Source organism: Oxyura jamaicensis, chromosome 1 (assembly GCF_011077185.1).
Source record: "Oxyura jamaicensis isolate SHBP4307 breed ruddy duck chromosome 1, BPBGC_Ojam_1.0, whole genome shotgun sequence".
Lineage (NCBI taxonomy): Eukaryota > Metazoa > Chordata > Aves > Anseriformes > Anatidae > Oxyura > Oxyura jamaicensis.
The window spans coordinates 96,479,936-96,503,877 of record NC_048893.1 but is presented as its reverse complement, the minus strand read 5'-3'; the positions used below and the strand labels follow the sequence as shown (position 1 = coordinate 96,503,877).

The following is a 23,942-nucleotide window of genomic DNA, read 5'->3' as shown; positions in this document are numbered from 1 at the left end:
AAGTGATTCTGTGATTCTGTGTAATAAAGCCAAAGGGTAACAATTTTTTAAAACGATAGGCACCTTAGGGTTCAATTGTCTCAGATTAGAACTGTGAAATGTTAGCATAAGTCAGGTTGTTCACCTAAAAGAATTATGATGGAAAAGGAGACTTAGCTACTGCTTCTTGCTGTTTTTCTGCTATTATAGTGAATGTTCTCAATCCTATTGTTCTTTCCTTCATTTGCCTTGTATATCTCTATATTCTGTATATATTGCATCCAGTCTATGATGCTTCTCTTCCCTTTTTAATCATTTTAGTAATTGTCTTTCTAAATGTTATTGTTTTAATTTCTCCAGAATTGTTTAACGTTGGTGTCCATGTTTTTAACTTGTTGTTTCCAAGGAGACGTTTGGTTTCAGTCCGCTACAAATTTTCTGAATCTTACTAATGTGTAATACAAATATAATTCTTTCAGAAGTCTTTCAGCAGCTGAAACTGATTTTCTTTAAAAAAAAAACAAAATCTTGCTAAATAAATGTCTGCTCACTTCTATAAAATACAATGACTACCTCTCTGCAGCAATGGCAAAAATACTATGAAATCTGGAGGTGGTGGGAGGACATCTTAAGCCCTCTCAACAAGTACATTTTTTTTTCCCTTGAGAACAATAGGAAAACAAACTTTTCTGTATACTATTTTTAATAAAGCAGAGTTTATGAGACCAGCAAAAGATGCACTTACATCTGTTTTGTATGTTCTACAAATATGAGAAAACTGTGGTGACACTTTTGGTCTAAAATAAGTTTTTCCAGCCTGATCAAAAAATGCATGAACCTTAGTTGCAATACGCATGCCTCCATGTTAAATTTTAGTTTCTTCTGAGATACAGCACTGAGGATGTACCTGTTCTGTCAGAATTGGCTCTACATGAGCTAATTCCAGTCAGAAGAGTTAGGGGTTACTGTGTCTCCAAACTGGTGTCCAGAAGCAGTATAGCTATGTTTCCTCACTTGGGTACAGTGTCCAGGGCATTAATTAATTGCAGGTGAACCTGAGGTGCTATATTCTTGCCTTGGCTTGTGCCATCTGGGGTTACTGACATCAGTGGGTGCTAACTGGAAAGTCTTCACTCCGTGCTCTGCTACATGGTGTTGACATAAGGAGGAACAGGTGTGTGAAGATGCCTCAAAACTGTGTTGGGGTGCAGCACCTCATTTACTTCTATAAAACTCTATTTCCTCACTTGCTATTTCTCAGTGCGTGCTGTACCAACTGCTACCTCCTAAAAGAAGTAACAGATATTATTTCTTCAGGGAATATTGAATCCATGTCTGAAGCAAAAGGCTGAGAGCTTGAGACAGCATTTTCACTCCCAGTCAGCAGCTGATAAACCTGAAGACCTTTAGTTCCAAGTCTTTTTTGTTTTTTATTGATGCTATGATTTTGGGCAAAGCACTAATCTCTCTATCATAAGGTTTTAGTCTATAAAACTTAGAAGACTAATAATGTCTTTCTGAAGCTTGGGGAATTTTTCTTTTTGAGGGAAGTATGACTATTTTATGTTCTGTCATACTTTCCTGTAAGTTCTGACTGTTTATTACAATAACAGCAGATCTCATGATTTTTTTATTTTTTATTTTTTTTAATCCTAACATTCTAGCTCTTGCAGACACATGACTATAAAAATTTCAGTTTTAGCTGAAATAAGCTTCTATTCCTTGTGGTTGTAAAGAAAGAAAACCTTGTAAAAGCACTGCCTGAAGACTAAAAGAAAACTAGGACAGAAATGAAAAGGGCCCAAACTATGTTACTTAAAATGAATAACATCTTGGAGTCTAAGCCATGATGTCTGAATGCCAGGCTTGGCAGTATTACATACATGAAGTGCAAGGTGGGACTGTAAATATTGAACATGTACTGCCAGGTTGATAATTGTCAACTGTTTGTCTTAAACTCAGAGGCAACATTTCTTGATCAGAGCGTAACTGAACAAAGTTGCAAGCAAGGGAAGCAAACATTAAAAATGCTTGCTTTCCTCTGCTACCACTCCCCCCTTCTCCTTCTGTCGTTCCACTTAACATATTGTATCAGACAGGTTAGATGTAATGCTTTATTCCCTTTTTTTTATTGTAGTTGTTCACTCTTACTGCTAATTGGAAATTAGTGGTGCTAGTTTATCTTCAGCATTTTAAAATCTTTAATGTCTGCACATGTTATTCTAAAACTGCATTTATATAGTCAGGGTGGAGTTTGAAACCTTCCAAATAGGAAAGCCACTGTACCTGTCCTCTGGGTGTCAAAGAAGCAACTACAGTAATATTGTCTTCATGGCATCGTTACTTTTTGGTTTTCCATTCTTTTTCAACCTTTTATCTAGATTAGATCTCATGTTTTTAGGTGATAAGTCACAAAAATGTCTCTACCTGTTCCACACTTCTGTGTCCTATGTATTATCAATATGACTATGGAAAATCTTACCAAAACATTAGCTGGGACTCACAAAACAGAGCAAATAAGATCCTGATATTTAATAAATAAAGTTGTTTAAAAAAAAAAAAAAAAAAAAAAAAAAAGGAAAAACCCCAACCCACCTCTTGCATACTTTGTTAAAAAGTAAACGAGCATAAATACTTTTGTAACATTGCCTTTTAAGCATTTTAATTTAAAGGGACAAATCCCTGTGTAGAATAAATTGAGCATGTCCCCATTTAGATCAATGGGTCTACATAGATTTCAAGCCATTTGGTACCTGGCCCTCTATTGGAAATGCTAGATTAAGTTGGAAATATATGTTCCTGAGATCAGTTCATTTCTAAAGCATGACTTTCATTTGGGAATCTGTAATGACCCTAAAAAATCTGAAATACTCCCAAAATGTGATTTACATAAAGAAAAAAATGTTTCTTTATATCTTGGTGCTGCTTTTACCTGGGAAGATATACATGAAGTAGTTTTCAAAATGACTGAAGCAAATCTGACCATTTATCATAATTGAAAGTGTCTTAGGAAAATGTCTTGGAGGCTCAATTTCCTACTGAGAAAGGGAATGTCACTGTTGTCAGTGACCTGTGGCTGTAAGAGGCACATGATCAAGACTTATTAATTACAACATTAAATGCCAAATATATGAGATACCACAGACATTTTATTGGATGTGGGAACTAATCAACTTGCTACCAAAGTAATTCAATTCTGTGCAGGTTTATTATTCGAGCACTTTAAAGCTCAAGGAATGACAGCAGATATATATGAGAGAAAACTAAGAGAGACAGCAATAGTTCCTTTTAATTGTATTTACTGTATTGAATAAAAGTGATATACAACTTTCTTCTTTAGTCTTGAAGTGATTTGTCTTAAACTTAATTATCATTTAAGTATCAATGACCAGAATAGAAAAATAACAGCCATCCTGAAAAACACAGTAATCTTCAGAGAACTTTTGCTCTGCAGGCACCCAAGTGAGTGGTCTGCAAGGTAAAGGTATTAAGTTAGACACCTCCAGTACCTGCAAGCTCCTATAGATCTGCTCAGGCTGGTCTACCTTGCAGAGCAAGGAAGCTGGTGAGATGAACTGTGTCCCCTCTGTGCTGTCCTAGGTGTTTATATGGTGAAGCACGTTTGGTTGCATCAGTTATAAATGGCAAAAACCTTTTCAATTGTGTTTCTCTGCAAATACAAAGATAATTTGCTAATAGAGGACAAATGACCATTTTAGTAGCACAGGATTCCTGATGGTAGATTTGTTACAGAAATGCATTCCTTGGCATGTGTGAGAATATGTATTTTAATGAGTGAAAATGGAAAGACTTTCATATTCTTGAGTGATGAACTAGATGGTCTCCACAGATGATACATCTCCCTCAAATGGAAATATTATGACTTTAGGATAGACTAAACAAGAAAAATAGGTGCTTCCTCACTTGTCAGGAGATAGATGGTTATGATTTGAATTAGTTAAAAACTATTTTATTTGTACTTGGAGTTTGAAAGCAAGATATGCTCTTGGCTTGGGAAAGAAGCTTAGCAGGAGAATACACATCTCCTTAGCCTCTAAGGCTGAAATTTTATGCTTTTTTGAAATTTGTTTTTGAATTTGAAATGCAGATTTCACTTATGTTTACCTTGAGTTCAGTTGTCAATGAACATACTGATACAAGTATTAAAACTATTGTTACAGAGTAAGTTTGGGGTCTTCTATTACAATAACTTGAAAATATCCTAGTTATTTGTCTAGTAGGACTGATGTATTTTCAATTTTTATGAAGCTGTAGTGAGCCCAGCAATACCAATGAAATCAATTTATTTTATTTTTATTAATATTATGGCTGTTCAGATTTATTCAGATAGAATGTCCACTTGCTTCCTGGTCAAATGTTTTCTAAAACCAAAAATGTGCACTATTTTTAGACTTTTTTTTTTTTTTTCCTGTTTTCAAACTGGCTTGAATCTTAACACCTCTTTAGAACATTTGCAGTCTTGTGTGTACAATGGATTCCTGACTCATTCCTTGTGCTAGTATCTAAAGCATTGACTGGGAATCAGTTAAGACTTGGGAAGGATGACATGTTCACAGCAGCATTTACAGTTGCATAAAATTCTTGTGACAGTTGAGTCACACTTGCACAGATTATCAGTAAGGGAAAAACTAGAGAATGATTTTAACTTTTTACATTTATTTTCTAACCAGAGGAAATAAAGTGCTAGCATAATTAGATAAGCATTTCACCTGTAGTTAACATGATAAACACAGATACCAATGAAATTTGGAGTTGGAATTTTATGCAATATGTTAGCAAGGGGATGTGTGCCTACAGGGATATTTCTGTTAATCGTTCCTAGTGGGGCTTCGCTTAGATAAAGCAGCTGATGTCATCTTCATAGAATGCCTTCTGGCTAGAACTAGCAATAAAAGTACCCAATAGATTTAATGTGGCTTGGCTGTCCTCTGACCAGGAAGTTATTCTACCAGTTGTCTATAGGCAGGGGTGAAGAGTACATTGAGCTTCTTCAGTCTTGCTCTTAAGCCTTTTATCCCCTTAACATTATGCAGAACTTGGCATAAGTTAGTCTGCAGATGACTCACTGAACCTATGAAAATGCAGAACTGAATGTTAATGGTAAACGCATAGGCACCACTAGTAATGTAAGCAATCTTGTACTAAATTTAAGAATATATTCCTAAACACATTTTCAGCATTGATAATTTAATGCATTAATATTAAAGATATGATTATTTACTACACAAGATTTTCCTTTTTAACTGTTGTCTTTAAGTAATTTTTAGGCAAGGACAGTACTGGTAGGCTGATGATAGTGTTATGGAGAATCACATTCTTATCAAGCAAAAGTTTGTTTTGTGGTTTACTATAGCACTTTAATGTGTTAAATAGATTATTTTTAAATGCAATATTTCCTTATAGTTTAGATGCCTGGGTGAAGCAAATTACTAAAGAATTTCATCTTTACAGCAGTCTCTGGCAATAAATTCTTAGATTCCAACTATCAGCATCTAATAAGTAAATTGCATACAATTTCATACAGTGTTAGTTTCCTTTAAATAGAAATGAAATAATTTCTGATTTTTGCTGGTAATTGCTTGAGCAGGTTTGTACCCATTTGCTTACCTGGCTTACAAGAGATGTATTTCTCCTCTGGGCCAAATGTTGTACTCCCTGTAAACCAAAGGTTATGGCACTAACGCAAGCTGTTTTTTTGAGATCAAATTCTACCCAGAGTTTCTTGAATGCAAATCACTGGCATTACACATGGGTAAGTGAAAAGTGAATTTACCCTTGAGTGCTCAGTTCAGTTTAAATTATTTTGCAGCTTCTCTGCTGATGGCTAAGAAACCATCCAACCCCAGTAGTACAGCTACTTTGTATACTGTATTCCCTCCACAAATGTAATGTAAGGGTTGTTTATAAGTATACATGCTTTAGTTTACAATTGCTGTCGAAATTCATTGTTTTATATGTTACAGGTATATTGAAAGCAGTATCTGAAAGCTCATAATTAACCAATCCTTTTGTTCAGAGAATGCAAAGTGGGATAAATTTTCAGATAACAAGATATTGTATCCGAGTTGTTTTCTGCAATTTTTCACACAAATGTGACTGGTTTATGGCAGAGCTATATAGTTAACATTCCTGCTTATCATCATTATTTCCAATGTATTAAATGTCTTGTACTTCAGATCCAATCCTTTCTTGCTCTGAGCGCAAATAATTCAACTCCCCACTGTAAATCTTTTCTAATTAGGTTATTTTTGTCTTTTAATCTCTTACTCTGAGAGCCATTAATGATTTTGAACTGGGACATGTATAATTTGTAATAATTTAGCTTATCTGGCTTTAAAAGACCATTTGTTTTCCTTTTAATCTTTAACAACCCTGTTTGGATTTAAGACTGTGTGCAGTGAATGTCAAAGGTAAAGACAATTTTGGTTACATTATGCAATTCTTAAAATGGTGTAGAGGCCTGCAGCTGTAAAGTTGATGATACCACCCATAAATGAATTCTAAAAAGACAATCCCATACTAAAAGAAAAAGCCCAGAGGGAATAGATGATAATGGTGCGGTATGTTCATTTGTTCATTAATTGCTATGCTGCTGTACCAAATACCAAACTTTATTTTATTATCTTGCCTATTTGAACTGCTAGCTTCATCTTGATTATCAGTGATGAAATGTCTCAGATTATTAAGAGTTTATTGAATCTAAGCTTTCAGAGATCACTGTCAACTGCAGAATAAACTAAACAACTTGCTAGCAATTTACCTGTTTTGATTAACTATGCATAAATATGTTTTAGTAGAAAACAATAGTGAAGTCCTTCAATTGCATATAAGAATATGATTGGTACATCGTATCTGACATCGGTAACTGACAATCTTAGTAGAAAGGCCAAGGATTTAATTAATTTTCAAGATTCTTTCACATCGGGTTGTTAGATGTGGAATTCCTCTACAATGTGGAATATGTGTACAGCAGTCAAATAGGGCTAAAAGTCCTTGTACATCTGTCAGGTATTTTAAAATGTCTTGTAGAATGATTTTTCTATTTATTGTCAACCCATAGATTTAAATGAAAAACTATATGTCCTTTGAAACTTTCTGGAAAACAGTTTTCAGTGAAGAAAATGAGTCCTTTATTAGAGTTTGTTATTTTACTCAGTAACCTCTGTAAAAAAACCCTGGGAAATTATTACTTTTTGGATAATTTCTTCCTATGCATCTAAAAATCTGCCAACACTTGCTAATTATTTATTTATTTTTGCTGCTAGTCGGAATCAGCCATTAACTCTCCTACAGGAACTTTGAATGTGTTATGTGTTGCAGTATTGCTAGTCCATACCTGGGATGTTACCAGACTGGGTTTTAGTTAATCTTTTATGGTAAGATAGGGTCATTTAAAGAAGTTGGAAAAATATCCTCAATATGGATGCTTCTTTACTAAAATGAGTTGTAGAAGTATTTTCACAGCAATTTCAAAATCAGACAACTAAATGATTGTTGATTAAAGATTTGGTTATATTTAAATGGAGTTTGTGTTTTCCTGGTGTTAAATGCAAAAAGAAAAAAAAATCAGACTTTTTTTGGTTTTAGTCTTCCAACCACTTCTGCTCTATACAGCCAGAGAATTACATACACATGAAACTTTGAGAGCTACTAAGGGTGCCAGTTTACATAAAACATCACTTAAACATATGTTCAATCCCACTAGAGTTCAAGTTCAGCATGTGCTGAGAACAAGTTGTTCTGGGGAGAATGAGTTGTTTTCTGTTGTATTTGCCCGTGACTTATTGGAAAGGATAACTTTACACACCAGTCCAGTAGAAAGGATAAATCCAGAGCACCTTAATTACTTTTGATGTTATTTTTCTTAATGACCTATTTATGTTCATCTGTGGAGAATTCCATTGATTTCTGAACGTTGTAGTCATCACTGGAAATGTGAGATAAGTAGATAATAAATACCTTGCAAATAGGTCAGTGCGGGTTTAGATATTTACAGTGTGTGTAAAACCAGATTTAACTGTAAAGGGAAACAACTTTTTTATTGAAAAAAAAAAGCATGGGGGGAATTACCTATTACAAATCTGCCAAGTGTGGACCTGGCTTAAATTCAAGATGCTGTTAATTAAAATGGCTTTGAGATATGGTGAGTTTGAACAGTGCATGGAATGTACCTGCTAGCAACACGACAGTGGGGCACTGGGGATGAGGGTGACAGAAATCCTTGGGCTGCAGGGCATTGTGGAGCTACCCTAATGATCACCTCTGTCCTGGAGCCCCCAGCGAGGTGGGCCAGTCTGGGGATGGTGCCAAGGGACGGCCGCAGCCCAGCCATCCCCAGGCACTGCCATAGGCCCTAGGCCTTGCAGTATCTGGTCAGGCCCAGCTCAGAGCAGGTGCCCTAACAAAAATGCCTCTCCAGAGCCAAGGGGCTACAGGTGCATGGGGGCATTATTTTGTCCAACAAAATAATCTCAGATGTCTACTGACTCCTTCCCAGTCAGCATGTGCAGCATAATGATCTGTCTGATCACAAGCCATTTTCCATACAAAACTAGAGAGCTGGAAACTGTGTTAAAGTGCCTTTCTGTGCTGGGAAAGGCTTGGAGAAAATGTTTGTAGGAGAACAAGTGGATCTTTTACTTGTTAATGTTTGCAAGTGTAATGACAAAACGGAAATTATCCCTAACCTTAAATCCATGTTCTTGCAGTCTTCCACTGGATAGCAAAACTGTAAGCTATTGTGCCAATAATTCCTTTGATTTCCATGACTTTGGAATAGGAAAGTGGGAGAAGTTGAAACAGAAGTGAGAAAGTTGTCTTGTCAGCCTGATGATTCTGGCTCATTATGGTAAGGAGATGGAACACATGGGCACAAGGCTAGCTGTACATACCAGCACTGGAGATCTGCTATGAACTTTGAGGAAGACAGGTTATGTTCTTCATGCTTGACAGTCCAGAGAAATTGAGCTGTGTTTGTGACATCAATGGATTTTTAGCCCTTCCAGCACTCTTGCATGCACCAGCCAGGGCACAATGCTTCCTCTGCCACCACAGGGAAATACCTTCTCCTTCTAAGAGGATAGATGTCCTCTTAAACAGCAGCCTTTACCCTACTTGAAATCTGAGAAGAGGCTTAACTACTGCCTTTTGTTCTCAGTAACTTAACAAAGAAATCAAGTCTGGTTTTGAAAATCTCCTTCTCATGCATGTTAAAATCCTCTGGTTTAATGATTATCTTTGGTCAGAGCTTAGTGTCTAAATTTGGTGAAAATAAGCAGAAAGGCCTTTCTTTAAAATAAGAAGAAAGGTGGCTTAAAAAGTAGACCTTAATATTCTAGAGTCCTTTTTTATTAAATTCACATTTGAGGAAAAAAATCTTATGACTTATGTCAGGATCTTTTGTTCACTTAATGAATTTTTCAAGGTATTAAAAATAATTTGTGCAATGTGGTGACTATTAAGCTACTAGGTGAGGGTGGGAGTAGAATATAATTTCAATTAATATCCTATCTGAAATAAAAAGAACTGCTCCCAAAGATTAAAAAAAAAAATCTCCACTGATTCAGTAAAGAGCCTCATCTTTGCTGGAAGCTAAGCCATGTGACATGACAAGAACAGCTCCATAGAAGAGAGAGTAGGAAGTATATTCAAAACTGGTCTTTTAATTTACTACTTTGAAGAATGAACCTCAGTGAAGCTACCAGACAGCCATGCTCCTCATATACATGCACATCTATCTGTAGATATCCTCCCCATCTTGGTAACTTCTGTGGGTGTTATGATTACAGACCAAGCAAAGATTAAACCTCAGAGCACAGTCACACGGTGGCTCTAAGCAAGTTTACTTTGGAATTGTTAAACGTGTGAAGTAATCTTCAATATATGCAAATTAAAAGCTTCTGGGAGTACTGTGCATGCAATGAAAAGAAAATATTGCCTTCTGCAGATGGAAAAAGCAAGCTTATTAGGAATTAATAACTGTCTTAGTCCTAGGGAAATAAGAGAAAATGGTGCATCTGATTCTTACTTCTTACTATAGCAAAATGTAATTAACAGGAAGGTCAGAGGGCAAGGACAGTATGCAATTAAGTTGTCTTCAATCTTGCACTACACAGGTAAACACAATACAAGTTTAATAATGAACAAATCCTCTGGTACCTAGCACACATTTTTAGAACTCTCATCTACATGAACTCTGTGCGGATCTTATTTCTTGCTATAACATGTTTTGCACTTCTGTATGGAGAATGTAGGAAGACTCTCTAAAACATTTTCTTCACATCATGCTTTAGGTTTTCTCTGACTCCCCTTACCACTGAAACATTACCATAGTTCATTTTTCGGCATGTTACTTGAGCCTTAACACTAATGCAGATAAGGCAAAGCTGTAACAAGGCTGCTGCGAACATGTGAAAGCTGTGCTTTGAAGCGATAGTGTAATGAATACCTATGTTAGTTACTGCTAGATAAATTCTTTACCTTTTGGATGTCAAGCTTTTTTAGTAGGTAATGTCTTTTATTTTTCCCCTCAGTCTAGCAACCTGGGACACTTGATTGAAGATATAGTATTCATTACATGCCTGTACATAAATGTATATAGGGAACATATACTTCTAGTCCGGATTCAGTTCGGATCCTGCTCTGAGCAGGAGGTTGGAGTAGATGACTTCCCAAGGTCACTTCCAAACTGAATTAGTCTATAAACTTAAGAATTGTATGCAGATATCTGTTTGGTTTCATCGTTTTTTTTTTTTTTAAGAAAACAAAATATTTCAGCTAAATACTGGATTTCACCTGCAGTATGTTAAAAATCTCAGAAGTGCTTTGATTTATATTTATGCCCTTCTGCCACCACTTTACTTTTTCTTCTCTCATTTTCTGTCAAGAGCTTCCAGACTTGCCCTTGTTTTCTGCCCTATGGCAAATCTAACTAACAAAGACCCACTTCCCTTTCTGATTTTGCTTTCCAAACTCTCCTCCATGGCTCTGAGCCCAGGGAGTAATGTTTAAAATGCCACAAGCTATAACACAGAGAAATAGCATGCAGTTTTGCACAATTAACAGCAGTGGAAGGGACTTGTTAGGCAGCATCAGCTAAGATTTATGCTAAGGGGGCTATCTACACTCAGAAACCTCAGGAAACATATCAAAAGGGGCAAATTCATACCCTAAATCATCCAATAACCCTTCATGTCAGACCTCCTAACCCTGTACCATGGGTAACTGTGAATGACAAGCTAACACTTAATCTGAAAACGGTTTAGTTACTGTCAGAATGAGTGCAAAATTGATCTGCTTTATCGTTGTCTTTTTCTTTTTTTTTTTTTTTTTTTTTTTTTTTAATCCGTGGGGTTTATTTTATTAATTTTAAAGTTTTTTTTTTTTTTTTTTGTTTTTGTTTTTTTTTTTTTTTTTTTTTTTCTTCCATAGGCAGGATTTCTTGTGACCAGAATGAAGACTGAAGTGAAGGGTGAATGTCCTTGTTCCAAACAATCTGAAAATCCAAAATGAGCTAGATGAAAAGAAGGAAGGGGGAAGACAAAAAAAAAAAGGGGGGGGGGGGGCGGGGAGAAGGGGAGAGGGTGAAGGAGAATGGGAAGTAGAGAAAAAGATGATAGTGACTAATTAGAAAATTGGAGCATAGAAAATAGTTTTGCCAGGATATTCTTCATGTTTCTTGGTCTTTTGTTCTGTAACTGTTGTAAAACAGCAAGCAATCATTTTAAAAACTGGGGGAATTTCTGTTCCATCTAAAATCCTCCTAAGGAAGGAATAAAAACCTCTGCAGAAACAGTTTTGGTTCTGAACAAGATAGAAACCAAGACTCAAGAAGGAAGTAATTTCCATCTCCTTAGGGAAAGACAAGTCTGAAATTCAGGTAGTAGGTCCTTTTCAGCCAGATGTGTGAGATGCAAAGCAACAGGAGTGTGTGTGTGTGAGAGATATCAGCTTGATTCCCCCACCTCCTTTTTTAAAAAATAATAATAATAATTAAAAAAGGCTTGGATATGAACTGAATTTCATGTACTCAGCTGCTTAAAAAAGCTTTTTGTTGTTGTTATTGTTTGTTTTTGTTTTTTTTACCCTCAGACAGTCATATCTTTTATTGCATTGAAGCAAGGAGAAATAAACAACCAACATACTAACCAGTGAGGAGAAGTACAGGGGGGGTCTGGATGAGGATGTGTTGTTTGCTGGTTGAGAAAAGGGCATGTCTACTGTGTGCAACAGGGCTACTTCTGCTGCAACCTGATCTTGCAGTTTTGCACCTGCCTGTGCTCTCTTGGGTTTTGTGGGAGCCCTTGCATTCTGTATAGTCAATTAACAAATGGGGCTGTTGCTGCAGGCTCCCTCATGGCTTGTGAAAGTTGCACCCTGCCCGTGACTCCTCCTGAAATGAAGGGTGGGTGATGAGGCTGCAAGGGTTTCAGAAGGTGCATAACAACTCAAAGAATACGGCCCTAATTAGGCAACAGCTTGGTAAAATGTTCCTTTCTTTCTCAGCTTTAAACTCATTTACCCTTTTCATATGTGTCAAAACATGTCAGATATTATGAGCATGATCTCTTGAGATCAAGCTAATTCATGATTCGGTTTATCTCACAGCTCTTTTTATTGAATGATTGTGGTATATTTTATATTCATTTTTGCTCACTCTCTCTGGTATAAGGTGAGGTTATGTTTGTTTTCAAGGATATGACTATATTTTGTCTGCAAGAAAATATGTGGTTAGTTTGAAATATCTGTTATTCTGTGCTTCCCTCCTTTCTCCTAGAGAATAATAGGGAAGTAGATGATGATCATACTACACTGTTTGTATTGGCAGAGGAAAAGTTGTAGATATTTTTGATTTACTAAACATACTGCATATTGTAAAGACAAAAAAAAATGTAAATGAATCAGAAGTAATTCACAAACAAAATCACAGTAAAATAATTGAGTTTGAACAACCCTGAGAAGGTAGTACAGATTCAGTATTTTCACGTGTATATGAATGTTTCCTTAAACTTTTGGATTTGGTTGAGAGAAGGAGTTTCTTTAATGTTAATAATATCAAAAAGCTCCTTAGAACAAATGGTGATTTGGGAAATAATCTTACCCTACTCAGTAATGCATATATGGAGACCAATATTTGCAGTTCTTGAGATCTATGTTATTTTTACAGAGGAGGCCTTGTCCACTTTTTTTTTTTTCCCCTTTGTGTTGGTGTTGGCAACTTAATATGATCACTAGGAGCAAACTGAAGCTCCTGCCTTTATGGCTTTTCTTGCATATCTCATAGCTAAAGAAAGATGGTGATAATATTACTTTTGTTGTTGTTGTTGTACACAAGCAAAGCTCAGTTTCAGCCATTTTACTTACAAAAGTTACACTGATTGGGAAAAATATTATCTTCATTATGCTTCGGACATCAGTCTGAGATATCTATACAGAAATGTACTGCACTCCTTATCTAAATGCAGAGTCAATAAATCCATTAATACTAACTGATCATTTTTATTCATAAAGTGACTGAGTGGTTTGTGCCTATTTGTTATATCAGGAAAAAGAAAACACACACACACACACACACAAAGTGCTACTGACTTGGGTAGGAATTTTGCCTGAACAAAGATGATTTGGGCTGTAGCCCGAATGATATTCCTTTCAGTGCATATCTACTTCGTTTTATAAAATTTCTATATTTTGATAGCACATAATGACTTAAATTTGGATTTTGAATTGCTTCAATTGGAGACAAAGCTGCCATGGTGATGTTGGGCTGTTATGCATTTGTTAAGGCCGTGTTTTGTTGCCTACCTGAAAGACTTTGAAGGTGCTAGTGTTATCTGGAGTCCAGACAGCAACAGAGAGGAGGAAAAATAACTGCTGCATTCATAGAAAGTTTTTCTTTACATGAGTGCATCCATTCACAACAGCCACCCTCCACCCTGACACAGGACAAAGGTCTCGCTAATGCAGCTCCTATCCAATATACTGAAGGCTTTGGGCACGCTACACAACTGCAGGTTGGCAGGGGCATGACATTATTAACCAAGGCTGTCTCTCAAATCTCAACTGACCTTAATACCAAAGCAGAACTTGCCAGAGAGTCTTTACTCCCTTCAGGCATTGATCAGTTCTTTTTAAATGTATGGGAATGTAGGGTTTAAGGCTTCTGTCACAATTTAAAAATTCTGTATGTATAATGTATAATTCTGTATGTACCCAGTATGTAGAAATTGAAGAGAACTGTACAGAATGATAGAAAGGGACTTCATGTCTCAGGTATTAAATATGGTCTTTTAATGTCTATATTTTTAAGTGTCTGAATGTACATTATGTATATGTATAGGTTTTCCTGGCATATCAAACTCTGGTTTATGCAAATCTTGGCAAAAGATATTAAAAATGGCTGTTCAAAAATACAAATAGCTGAAGCAGGTATTTGCTTTACCATTACTCCACCTACTGGTATAGTGCTAAACTGACTGAGATACCAGAGTTTAGAATAAAAAAAAAAAAAAAAAAAAAGGGAATAAAAGTATTCCCAAAGCATAGGTATCAAGTGACTAGTTAAACAGCAATTGTGGGGAACGGTAGTTCTAAGGAATTAATAATGGTAATTTTGGATGGGTTGGGGCTGAATTGCATCTTTCTGCTCATACCGTATTATCATATCATCGTATTAGCGGTATACCTACTGTTTTAAATATCTAAAACTTAAATTGAGAGGAGTCAATATTTTAATGGTCGTGTTTTTACATTTTATTACAAAACCATGTGCACATACTATTTGAATAACAGCATAAAATTGTCTTGGAACAGTAAAATATAAATTAAACGTAGGACTTTCAAAAGCTATCCCAGTATGAGTAAATAGGGTATGACACTGTCTGAAAAATTACTGTGGAGAAAACAAACACTGTCACAACTGGACCACATAGGTTACTTGGGGCTGAAGTTTACAAGATATGATTCCTTACTACAGTGTAATTGCTGGAGGAGCCCAAGCTCCAAGAAGGGCTTCCCCTTCTTGGGGGATACCCCAACATACCCTTGTGGAAGTTGTTCATTCTGCATGTGATGCAGCCCTTGTTCAAGGGCTGTGGATGCTTGAGACATGTAAATGATGTTCACATACATCAAACCCAACTGTAGGATTACCCTAGGTTATGCCGCAGAAAGAAAAGAGGGAAAAAAAAAATCCTATTGCTTTCGGATGACCTAAAGCTCTATAGCCCCAAGTCAGCTTTGTGGTTGCCTGGTTTCTCACTCTTTCCACCTTTCCTGCATTAACATGATACATCATTTTGCTGCAATTATCACAGGACTTCACTGAAAAGCCTACTACATTGTAAGATTTGTGAGAAGGTTCTTCATCAGAGAATTCCATGGGCCATAACTTATTTTGTTAATATTAAAATGAAAGAGATGAACTGAGTTTACTTAGATTCTTGCATGCAGTATATACATATGTCATACAAATCCTACACTTCCTTTTTTGGTTACCATTTTGTTTGTTGCATTTTCTTAACTGCTAAGAAAGAATGTTTATTTTTATTTGTTTACTTATGTGGCATTGTTCCTTTCAAAGCCTTTGTAGTGAACCTTTTCCCCTGCTTTTGTAATTGAAACGGTGATAAGGGCACAGTCACCTTTTGTTGTCATACCTGCTGATACCAACTTGGAAAGGATCCTTCTAGTAGTTGTTTAAAGACTACTTATCTTCCTTTTCTTCAGAGGACTGTATGCCCACAAAAGCAAGGCAAAACCTGATACCCTCATCAAGGGGATTTATAAGCCATGATGGACTTAATCTGTTAGATGACTCCAGGTAGTCCATTAAATCTAGACTACTCAGCTATGCCTAGATGAAGGGTGAAGAGGAGGGATGTTTTCATCATCATGTTTCTGCCTTTTGCATCCTGATTAACAGTAGAGAAATACAGATATGTGTACATGGTAGGCACATAATGTCTGCACAGCAAAATCAGTAGGATCCTGGAACATGTTGTGCATGGCTGTCAGCCAGCCTTGTCATGATCTGTGTTTCTGCTATGTATGCTGAACCTCTTTAAATAATCACATAGCTGGATATATAGACATATATATCTTTCTAGCTGCTAATGCCTTTTCTTTAGATAACGTAACTGAAACCTTGTTACAGGAGCTGGTATGGAAAGTCACCCTAGAGTTTAGGAAGAGAGGGATGTAAGGAATATGCAATGACTCGTTTGAACTGTTAAAAGATACTTTCTTCATCTCAGGGAGGTAGGAGAGAACAGTTAGTAGGAAGACTGGAGATTGAGAACCGAGGTGGGAGCAGTGCATTGAAAAATGTCATTATAGGAGGAAGCGTAGAGGGGTAATTAGGTGACTGTGCCCCTGCTCTGTAGTGTAGTGCTGAATACAGTGCTTAATCTCAGCAGTGCAAAGGTTAAGAGATGCAGGTCTAAATGGTCATCCAAGGGCTATGCAATTAACTTTCATACTGAGCAAAGCCAAAGCCAGAGACGTTGCACCTGTGGATTCTTGATGGAAACAACACTCTTGACTGAGCATAGTCTAAAGTGAGATCTTTTTTTCTGCAGAGCACAGAAAGGCTGTGCGCTGAATACAAGAGGATCAACACAGCTGGTTGCTAGCATCTTGATTAGGGATGGATGAACTGGTTTGGATAAAACAACAACTGGTCTGACTGTGCACAGAGCTCCAGCTGAGCCTGAATTTGGAAGGGGCAAAACAATACAAAGCTTATATTGTTATTTTCACACTTACACATTAACGTTTTTCTGTACATCCTCCTTGCAGGAAAACAGCTAGAAGACAATGCAAGAATGGCACATTTCCTGCCTTGCTGGAAAGAAAGAAAGTCTCCTGATCTCTCTTCTTATCACCAGACATGTTTCAGAGGAAAAGAGAAAATTTCCTCTGAACCAGCCACAGAGTATCTGCACATTTCCCCATCTCTATTTCAGACTATTCAACCTGTAGCAGTTGAGAGAAAACTGTTAGTAACATTCCTATCTCTGAACAGCTTTTTTGAAGTGTTTTTGAAATTTTTGCCGAGTAGGTTAGTTTGGAGCACTGAAAATTGCCATGTGTGTACATGTCAGTGTTATTTTTTTTTATGTTTGGATGCCTGCATAGGCTTGGTAGTGTGGCCACTCTTGCTCGGTCATATAGATGACATGTTGGCAGTGCTTAGCGTTATGGCTTTGTGGGAGCATTGTGGAAATATTTGAATTCTGATATAAAGTGAGTATCCCCCTGGCAGTTGTGTCAGAAAATGCACTTTATTTTTTGAAAATGCATTTCAGTGTTTTACACACCAAAATGTAGCTTTGTCCAAGTGGTCTCTTAATGTGCAGTTATAAATAAATTACTGTTTGGTTTTCTTGTTGAATATACTCACATAGGTCTTTTTCAGAGTCTTCTTTAATTTCATGAAGATAGAACATAGAAAATTATGTTCTGTGACCACTAATTTAAATCATGGCTAATCTTTGGAGAACTATATTTTACAGTGAAAGATGCTATTTAATATACATAATAGTTTTTTTTTTTTTTCTATATATAATTGCACAGAATGGATTGTTTCCACTAAATTAAAATTTCTTTGACACCAATTATTTTTGCAATATGAAGATGTAGTATTTTACCTTCATTTCATTTTCTCTAAATTAATCTGATGATGATTAGATTTAAATAATAAAAATAATGAGGTATGTTTCCTTCTGTAAATTACTTCTTTGTCATGTGTGCTTCCCTTTGTATTGAACTTGGTGACTTATTTGCTTTTAGGAGTTCTGAAATATTCTGACACTAATTACATTTTGAAATATAACCTTCCAACTACGTTGCTTCTGTTTTTTTACTCATTTCAGATTGGTTTAGAAGCATTGGCTTGTTATTTTATTGCTGAATATTGAAGCTGAGAGCCATATTACATATATCAGTGTGCTTTCTTTTCCATCTTTAGCTATGTTAATTAAATTCTGTATCCTCTATATTGCTCATGATTTGTAATGTCTGTTGCCAAATCCCAAGCTCTGCAATGTGAAATCTATTCAATATAAATATTTTATTTGTCCAAATGTTTTTGAAACTAGTTCAGCCATAGTCTGTAGTATTTCCTTTCTTTGTTGTGTACTAAATGGCCATTGCAGTATATAACAAAAACAAAGGAAAATGTTCTGACATGTTCTAAGCAAAAACAATAGAATAAGAATATATTTCTCCTGCTGCTAGGAAAAAAAAAAAAAAAAAAAAAAAAAAAGATCTGTCATTAAAGTTGCTGGTCTGAATGTGACAAAAAGACAAAAAGGTAGTGAATTATCAACTCAATTGCTTTATCTGGTGGAACACTGGACATGAGACAGACCCCAGTAACAAGAATGAAAGAGGAAGTTACAAATAACTTTGTGTTCATCAGTGATATATTTGATCTTTAGGGGAAAAGATTAATGTGTTGCAGGTGGCACTTGCCTTATGCCTTAAAGCTATAAAGATGTAAAGATGATCACAGTGGGTCAGACAAAAGATCTGTCTGATGCTGTATTCTGACTCCTACAGAATCTGCACATGAATGTTTAGGAAGGAGTAAAACTAGAGTGAGCATATAGGATGCTTCCCTTCTACATTTTTACCATTATCTGACTGTTTTAATCTCAGGGAATTTTATATACTGAGCCTAACTTCCCTTTGCTTAGGTTATCTAAGACCTAACCAGGTCTTAGAAGAGATCTTCTATTATTCTGTCTCCACTTGAACCCAGGTAAGATTCTGCATCCCACAGCATCATGGGTGTCCCAGATCAGTTCCTTTTTTTGTGTGTGGAGCCTGCCTCCTGCTATCTTAATTTAATGTCCCCTTGTTCTGCTAATGTAGAAGAGAAATTAAGCAGGTCATCCTTAACCACATTTTTCATATCAGTTATGATTTTGTAATGTTCTCATTTCTTCCCTCAGTTGCTTCTTTTGTATGTCAGATATTGTCATCTTTGTTGATTCTTGTACAAAAGCTGCCCTACACCTTTGGTTTCCCTCTCATTTTCTCTGTGCATATTTTATGCTACTCTATCCCTTCTGAGATTAAGAAATAACATTTAATATACGGGTATACCATGGACTTATATAACACCATAATGAAATTTTCCATTTTACTCTCTATTAATTTTGCAATAGTTTCAAACATATGCTTAGTCTTTTTCAACTATTACTGAGTACTGAGTGACCATATTCATGGAACTGTAGATCATAATCCAAAGATCATGCTCTGAAGCTGTAATGCTCAGCTCAGCAGCCATGATTTTAAAAGTGGAATTGAGATTATGTTTCTTCCATCTGATTAACTGTACTTTTACCTATATTGAACAGCATCTGACATTTTATTACTCAGGCTCTTAGTTTCATAAGAATTTCTTCTGCAATTTTTCATGACTCTTGTCCTTCCTACTTTAATAACTCAGTGTTGTCAGCAAACTTTGTCAGCTCACCCCTTTTGTGAGGTTATATTTATGACTATATAGACCAGCAGGGGTCCCGCTGATTATTTTCTTTTCACTGCTTGAGACCTGGTCATATTATACCAACCTTCTTTTCCCCATAATTTAGCAAATTATCTAGCCTGTTTTTTTTGTTTTGTTTTGTTTTGTGTTTTCTCTTGCATATGGTAGTCTAGTTCTTACAAAGCTTTTAGTGAAAGAATTGTTTGAAACCGTTGTGGAAGGCCAAGTAGATTATACCAAGCTGATGATCTGTATCTAGATTCTTGTTGAAGTCCAACACTGAGAACTCAGGTAGACTTTCAAGGCTACACTTCCCTTTTGAACAGCCACACTTTCTTTTTCCAATAGATCACACTTATCCTAGTTTTCATTCAATCTGTCTTTTATTAAGGCTTTTACTAACTGGCCTGGAATAAGAATCAGGCTTTGCATCTAACCCCTTAGGAATCCTTTCCTACCTTTATTTTATCATTTTTATTTTATTTTAATGACATCACATTTTTTATTTTCAGATACCAGCTCAGTTTAGGCAGGAATTTATACATCACTGTTTGTCTGCTTCATCCTCAAGCTCCCTTGGAACTCCTGGGTGGGCACCATCTGGTCCTGTTGAGCTCCTACTCTTCATTTTGTCCATTTGTGTCAATATTTTTTTGACAATGATTTCAATTTTGGAAGGATCCTCTGACAAGTCTCCTAGGCAGAAAGATTCCAGCATGGGAGTCTCTCCAGTTCTTTCCATAGTGAACAGTGGTGTTAAAAAAAAAAAAAAAAAAATCTTTCTGCTGTACTTGCATCTTCTCTGAGGGCACTTTTTATAGCCTTATTAATTGGCCATACAGGCTTTTTGTTGGCTTCTTGTGCCTAATATGTCAGAGGAAGGATTTATTAGTTTTTATTACACTTTTATATTATTTGTCATTTGGATTTTTTGGTGGTGGTGGTGATATTTTCATAAGTAGGGCTCAGCCGCTTTGAACGATGTCTTAGAATATCTCTAAATGCACTGTTTAAATATTTTGGCTTCCTTCTCTTTTAGAGATGTTAGTTAAGAGGGTCTATATGATCTTCAGAAAAATGTGTTTGCATTGTCATCATCTTTGGATATTTGTGAAGTCCAGTTTATTTGTAATCTAGTTGCAATGATTATTCTGTTGACAAATTCTGATCACAATGCTAAGTCTTTTATCAGATATATACAGTATCTTTTAACTTCTATTTTGTGTTGCTCTTTTTTTCACGTGTAGTAGTGCTAGTGAAAAATATCTAGAATTCTAATCAGTTGATTTCTTTTTTTAATTTGAGTCTGTTTTTTTTTTTTTTTTTTTTTTTTTTTTTTTAAAAAAAAGCTTTAAATGGAAAGGGATATGGAAATTATTCAGCAAGTAAGATCCACAGAGATTTCTATGATTGCTATAAACATGAGGGATTCCAGATGGGGTCCCCCACAGGAGCTAACGTATGGAAACCTGAACGTTTTGCAGATTCTTTTAAAAACTCAGTAGAGCAAAAATACCATTTTTTCTTTGTTGCTTACCCATCATATTGTACGTTAATAAATAAAAAGATAAAAGATAGAAAGAGGATAAATATTGTCAAAGTTACATTCCTGTCCTCTCATTACTGAAAAATTATCAAGCACATCTGACAGCTCCACATCAATACCTTCTCCCGGCCCCCCCCCCCCCCCCAATATGCAGTGTGTTTTGAGGACATACTGTGGGCAGTCTTTCCCACTGTCTTACATTTTGAGGAATATTGTGAACTGGAATATTACATTACATTGTCACTTGAAGAACTTGTTCAAGATTTCTCAGGAGTGCAAATGAAATTCTGCTTTGTGATTTTGATTCCAGGAGAGGGAATGGGGAAGGGAGATAGGAAGAAGTCATGTGGAGTCCAGGGATGAGATGAGGCTGTGGAAGCAAAAATTCTAGGAAGGTTCCTAGAGAAGAGGGTAGGGGGAAGAGAAGATGAACTGGGAGAAATGTGAGAGAAGATTGCCCTGTCCCTTCTGGGAAAAGAGAGATGGAGAGCTGGCCCAAGGATTTTGAAAACAGCATTCTTAATGAGTAAAAGAAAGATAGTAGATGCAGCAACAGCACCCACCCCATGTATCTACTGCTGATGTGCTTCAGAAAGGCGTATGAGGAGTGAGATTGTTCAGAGTCCTTAAACTCTGAATCAAATCAGTGAGTCTTACCTGATTTGAATGGCTAAGTCTGAAAACCAGATGCTTTCTTCAAACCAGACATGAATGCTTCCACAATTACAGCCTGAGACTTGCTTAGTTTGTTCATTTACTTGACTTGTTCTCTTACACAGAATAGAGGAAAGATACTTTACAAGCCTCTGAATAGGGAATTTACTCAATGAGAAATGAATTCATAAACTTTTACTGAGTAAACAATGGCATCAGTTACTCATTTTGGATATGTTGATTATTGAGCACCCAAGTATGTCAAAATCCTGGCTTTGGGATGTAGATGAGGACTCACAGGTCTACACAGAAGCAAATTCACCTTGAAAAAAAGACATCTCATATTTTGGCATTCAGTAACTTATAAGTCCCATGTTGGAGACTGTCAATGGACACCATGCTTACTGCACAGCATGGAAAAAAACCTAAAGATTATCTACAGAGTTCTCAGCTATGGAATAAATAAATAAGTGATGTGAGGTTTGATTTTTATACCTGTTATGTTTTCTGTGTATGGTGGCTACCACCAGCGTTATGAGTTTTGTGACTGGAGCTGTAGAACCTTTTTTTTTTTTTTTTTTTTTTTTTTTTTTAGGCTTGATAGAAGCCTTAACTGTCTCATAATTAATTCCTACCACAGCATCTTTTTGTTGCTCTGACAAGAAAAGCTAAGCAGCATTAATATCTAACCTGGAACTTAGCATTGAAATAGGTCTAATAAGCATATGTATTTGTTCGCTAAGGTCACAAACATCACAAATTTTCTTCTTTCTAATGAATCTGTGGCAAAGATTTCTGGATCTCTCCATTGGCAATGCTACTATGAAGAAGGCTAGAGTTGACAGGGAAAAAAAGGGAGGGAAGAAACTGTTCTGAAGAAACTAGAGCAAAACAGTTTACAGGCTTCTTTCTTGCACACACTAGCACAAATAATAGAAGAGGATTAAAATTTAATCTGTTTAGAAAGGGAGTCAAAATTTAAATAAGGTAAAACTCAGAGAGAAAGAAAAGAGACAGAAGCAGAATCACTCTTAAGGCAGTTAGTCAACAAAGTGTCCATTAGTTAACTGCTAACATGGCACAAGACACAACATTGTATTGATTTTACTTTATTTTATTGGTAAAGGGAAGCCTTGTGTATGTATGTAAACTGCATTTCTGCAGGTTAATCTTAGGGACGTATTTCTAGGACATAATTAATGGGAGCATCTGTGAATGATTTAAAATCAGAAGAAATACAGATATTTCATAGAGAGTAATTCTATTCCAGTCCTCTGCTATTCAAGAGATAAGAGCTGAAATGCAGCTTGGAGAGAGACCCAGGGGAATAACGTGCATTGGAACTTTATGTACAGAAGCAAGAATGAGCCCCATTTCAATGGAAAGTCCTCTTGCAAGGTTATGTTGAAGAATAAGGTCATTTCACATTTATTCCAGTTAACAGAACACTCCAAAAACTCCTGAAGAATATGAAGCATAAGAATTAATTAAAATATGAGGGAAAGGTGCTTCTGTCTGGAAGACAAATAGTGCAACTGGTGATGCTTATGCAGGGGCAGCAGCAGAGAGGCTGTCAATTTCTACTTGGAAAAATAGTTTTCTCTGCTTTTCTAACTTTCTTTATAAGTAACCGAGGTAACTGCAGAAGTAGAACAGCACACAGCAGCATACACAGATGCCTGCCTATAATGCTGTGTTTGTGTCCATTCAGGACACCTACGTACCCTGTGCTAGTAATGTGTTGATTTGTAGTTTAAACTGGCATTAGGCACCCATTGGATTTCATGCATAGGTAATGAGGAATTCAGAGAATTGGCAGCTCACAGAGATAACGCTACAGTTCATCTGAAAAGGACTCTCTTTTGGCATTGCTGCTTGGCAAACAGCGCTGCTTTGGTAGAGAAGGGGTGCTCATTTGAAGCATGGCCTCAGGTCTTTTGCTCTTATGTCTAGCAGAATTCGCTTGCTTTGGGGATGACCTGCAACTATGAAAATCAAGTTCTGAGGCTTCACTGATGACATTGGCTCAGTGCACAAATGTGATCTCCTGCCCGTTCTCCTGACAGGCTTCAGAGGAAGTTGTTCATCAACTTTCCCAGCAAAATGAAGACAGATTTTATGTTCATAGTGATCTAAAATTTGCAGAGGCTAGAGGAAGAGGGGTGGGAGAAGAGCAAGTTCTTATGTTACTTTCACATGGTATGTTGATTAGGATAGGCTATTCATGGCTAGTCTTTTCTGGATTATCCC

The 23,942-nt window shown here is 36.3% G+C and overlaps 1 long non-coding RNA gene across 1 annotated transcript in view; it reads left to right on the top strand.

The window, feature by feature from the left end:
• LOC118160598 overlaps positions 1 to 23,631 on the top strand; it is a 70,554-nt gene extending 46,923 nt beyond the window's left edge. Inside the window, exon 2 of the long non-coding RNA XR_004747594.1 lies at positions 21,349 to 23,631. This is a non-coding gene — a long non-coding RNA (uncharacterized LOC118160598). The remainder of the gene's footprint in view (positions 1 to 21,348) is intronic.
• Positions 23,632 to 23,942: the final 311 nt, after the last annotated feature.